This window comes from Hyperolius riggenbachi, chromosome 6 (genome assembly GCF_040937935.1).
Source record: "Hyperolius riggenbachi isolate aHypRig1 chromosome 6, aHypRig1.pri, whole genome shotgun sequence".
NCBI lineage: Eukaryota > Metazoa > Chordata > Amphibia > Anura > Hyperoliidae > Hyperolius > Hyperolius riggenbachi.
Window position 1 is genome coordinate 197,570,818 of NC_090651.1, and position 3,789 is coordinate 197,574,606.

At 42.2% G+C, this 3,789-nt stretch overlaps 1 long non-coding RNA gene across 1 annotated transcript; it reads left to right on the forward strand.

Moving 5' to 3' along the window:
• The first annotated feature begins 557 nt into the window (after positions 1-557).
• On the forward strand, positions 558-3,548 carry LOC137521267 (uncharacterized). The gene is made up of 3 exons (XR_011022083.1): positions 558-644; positions 1,847-2,009; positions 2,520-3,548. It is a non-coding gene; the product is annotated as an uncharacterized lncRNA (long non-coding RNA).
• The last annotated feature ends 241 nt before the right edge of the window (positions 3,549-3,789 follow it).

A 3,789-nucleotide genomic window follows, 5' to 3' on the forward strand; every position in this document is an offset into this window, starting at 1 on the left:
GCTATGGTTTTTTTTTTACAAAACCTCATTGCTCCAGTGTGCACAGACACATAGGATAACATTAGCAGCAGATTAAAAAACTCAAAACGCTCAGAAAAACTCCTCTGGTGTGCACCAGGCCTTAAGGCTGGTGCACACCGAGCGGCTTTTTGGGCGTTTTCAGATCCGCTTGCGGCTGCGGATCTGCTTGGTCAATGTATCTCAATGGGGTGGTGCACACCAGAGCGGCAGGCGTTTTGCAGAAACGAAAAATGCCTGGGTGAGGCATTTTTTGGATTTCGGATGCGTTTCTGCCTCCAATGTTAAGTATAGGAAAAACGCAAAACGCCTGTAAAACCGCTTGATCAAGCGGATTTTGATGCGGATGCGTTTTTTTCAAGAATGCGCACTTCCAGGTCAAAGTGTGCTTCCTGTGTGGCAGATTTGCATGAGGGATTTTAGACTGCGCAGGAGGAAGATGGCAGCAAAGTGGTTTACCACAGAAAACCTGATAATTAAGATTGAAAACAGCCCAGAACTTTATGACAAGTCTTTGCCTGGACATAAAGACCACCAAAGGGCTCATGAAATCTGGAGCAACATTGCAAAAGATTTTCTTGGAGAAAAATGGAATACTTTGAGCCAAAAGGGCAAGGATTCTAAGAGTAAGTATATGTGTACAGAATTGTTGTATTTTATTGATTTCATGCAGCACTTTGCAGACAATATATCATCACCCCTCCACTAAATGAGTAATTAAACAATTAGAAATTTCATTATCACAGGTCTCTGGCAAAGCTGTTCTCTCTATAGCCAGCTCTCCTTATAAACAGCAGGTACATGTGTGTGTATGTACTCACATGTATTATTAGGGCGCTATTTGCCACTTTAGAGTGTCATGAATGATATAGACAGACAACACGGTTTCAAGAATGTTTATTTGCACAATAATACTGATCTCGTCATGTAAGTAAATAGCAACCTGCAGGTTTTTTAGTTCTTACAGTTATGGCACAAAATAATCAGCTAATTTGTCTCTGTTGTGAATGGCAGAAATGGGACCACGTAAAGTAGCTGGTGGTAAAGTGACAAGAGCACTGTTTGAAAGATCCCCCTCTTCCTCCCCTATGGTCATGCTATCTAGTGTTCTCACATAATTATGCAAAATACATGTTGCCTTCACCACTATTATAGCATACTTTGGTTGCATTTTTATAGCAGTGTGATAAATGCGCCATTTGTTTGCCAGAATTTCAAAAGCACATTCTACTACTTGTCTGGCTTTGGTCAGGCGGTTATTAAAGACTACTTTCTTATGAGTCATATCTCTCTGTGCATACGGTCTCATAACATGCTCAGACAGTGCAAAGGCCTCATCAGCCACAAACACACAGGGGTAAGGTGGTTCTACAGTGTCAGGCCAGGGGCGTGGTGGTGGTAAAGTCATCTGGCCTGTGCGAAGCTTCACGCCAAATCGACTGTGCTGGAAGACTGAGGAATCATGGGAACTTCCGTAAGCCCCAACATCCACATAGATAAATTTCAAATTAGGATCCACAACAGCCATGAGCACTAGTGAAAAGAATTTTTTATAATTGTAATAGAGACTGCCAGTGAATGCAGGCATAACCAGTCTGACATGTTTCCCATCCACTGCTCCAAGGCAGTTAGGGAAATCATGTTTCTCCCAAAAAAGCTGCATGTTAGCCTCCCACATAGGTACGTCAGGAGTTGGCATAAATTCCGGTTGAAGTACTTTCCAGATCAATTTGCAGGTGTCCAAAACTAAGTATCGGATTGTACTTCTTCCCATGAGGAATTGGTAGTGAAGTGCTGCATATGAATGTATGTTTATTTTTATTCCTAGTTGCCCTCCTGCGGACAAGATGGAAGTCGGTCAGAGACAGTTACAAAAAGGAGATTGAAAAGCAATACCATGAATCCAAAAGTGGGTCTGGAAGTTCGCAGCGAACAAAATATAAATATTGTGGCATATTAGAATTTCTAAGAAAACATCATGAACCGGCTGAGTAAGTATGGCGTAAATGTTAACCTATTGCAATGTTTGTCAAGTTCGCCAATAGAACAGTGAAGGAAGGAGTAGGCCCACAATGCAATTCAGTAGTGTGGAACGCATAATCTGCCATCACTCTACCAAATATATTGGGGGACGTAGCTTAATGTAAGGATGGCATAGGTCCAGTTTAAAATGATTATTACATGACAGGAATGTGGACTGTTCGTTACTCAACATAACAGTTGCCTGACAGTGCTGGTTATATGTTTGGCTGCAGTAGTGTCTGCATCACACATCTGTAACACACATCTACCAAAATCAGTGCTAGTTTACTCAGGCCAGTTTTGCTCTATGCTTGCTCAGGGGCTGTGCCTAAAAGCTATGTACACAAATAATGGGAAAAATAGACAGGCTACTGCTATTGTTTTGCAATGAAAGATGCATCGCATTGTGCCCATATATTTGCTGTGACATCCATGGTCACTATTCCATGAACTAAAGTTGTGCTTTCCCCTTTCCAAAGGACTGAAGATAGCCTACCACCAGATCCTGAGGAGGACGATGTAGAGGTGCCACCTACCACCACCAGTGATGTGGAAGTTGAAGAAGACACTACACAGGATGTTGACACTGCTACACTGGAAGACAGTGACTCTACTACCCCAGATCACACACCACACAGCCCAGCGAGTAGTCGGACACGCACAACTGTCAGGTCTAGTAGAGGTGTGAGGGTAGCTACACAAGGCAGGAGAATAGGAAGAGGTATGAGCAGGGCTGAATACGACCAGAAGCTGATTAGTTCAATAGAAAAGGCTGTTGATCATATGGAGAAGCGAGAGGATGAAATGAAACAACTTAAAGAGCCATGCACACAGTATCTTTTAAGTTTGGTGCCACTATTACAAAAAGTGCCTCCTGATAAGCAATGGGCAGCCAGACATGCCATCTCTGAGACCCTGGGGAGATTCTTACTACCTGAGAGCCGTGCAGATGACAATGTGCACAACTACTTGCAGCAACCACACCTGCCTGCTTCCAGCCAACAATATAATGCACACCCACAACTCTCTTACCATATGCAACGCATTTATGACCCACCCCACTACCCACCAATGCATATGCATAACATGCCATATGGTCAACAGCCTCATTACTCTATGCCTCCACCTCAGCGCCCTGATCAAGGTATGCGATTTCAAACATCATCTATGCACAGTGACTCTACAGTGTACACTGATTTAACATCGCACAGCCAGCCTCATACAAATGCTGAATCAGGTACACATGCTTACAATCAGGGCCCTGGTAGTATGTGTGATTTGCTATCACAACATGACTAGTTTTTTGTAGTTTTACATTTTATTTTATTGTTCAATGCTCAGATTTGGATCTTAGTTTACATTACCTCAATGTTATGAGGAGTCGCTCAGTTGGTGTGATTGCTAGGCGAAAGTTAGTGTCTTGTCGGCGAAGGGCATCCTTCAGTTTGGCTAAAAGGCCATCAAAACTAGGAAAAAAGAGCATGCTTATCTTTAGATCTACTGTTGTTTGTTGTAGAAACATTTTTCATTTGTGACATATTACTTTTGCTGCTGAAAGCAAAGTATGGACAACACATGTCCAAAATATTCTTTGCACAGAAGAACAAAACTTTAAAACGAAAGATTTTGTTCAAACATTGCTTCATTACTGTGTCCCATATGCTGATTGTTGCCATATACTTAATGAAGTATGCACCAGGAGTATGTAAGGTCATAATATACTCCAAATGTTTTGGGTAAACTATGGAT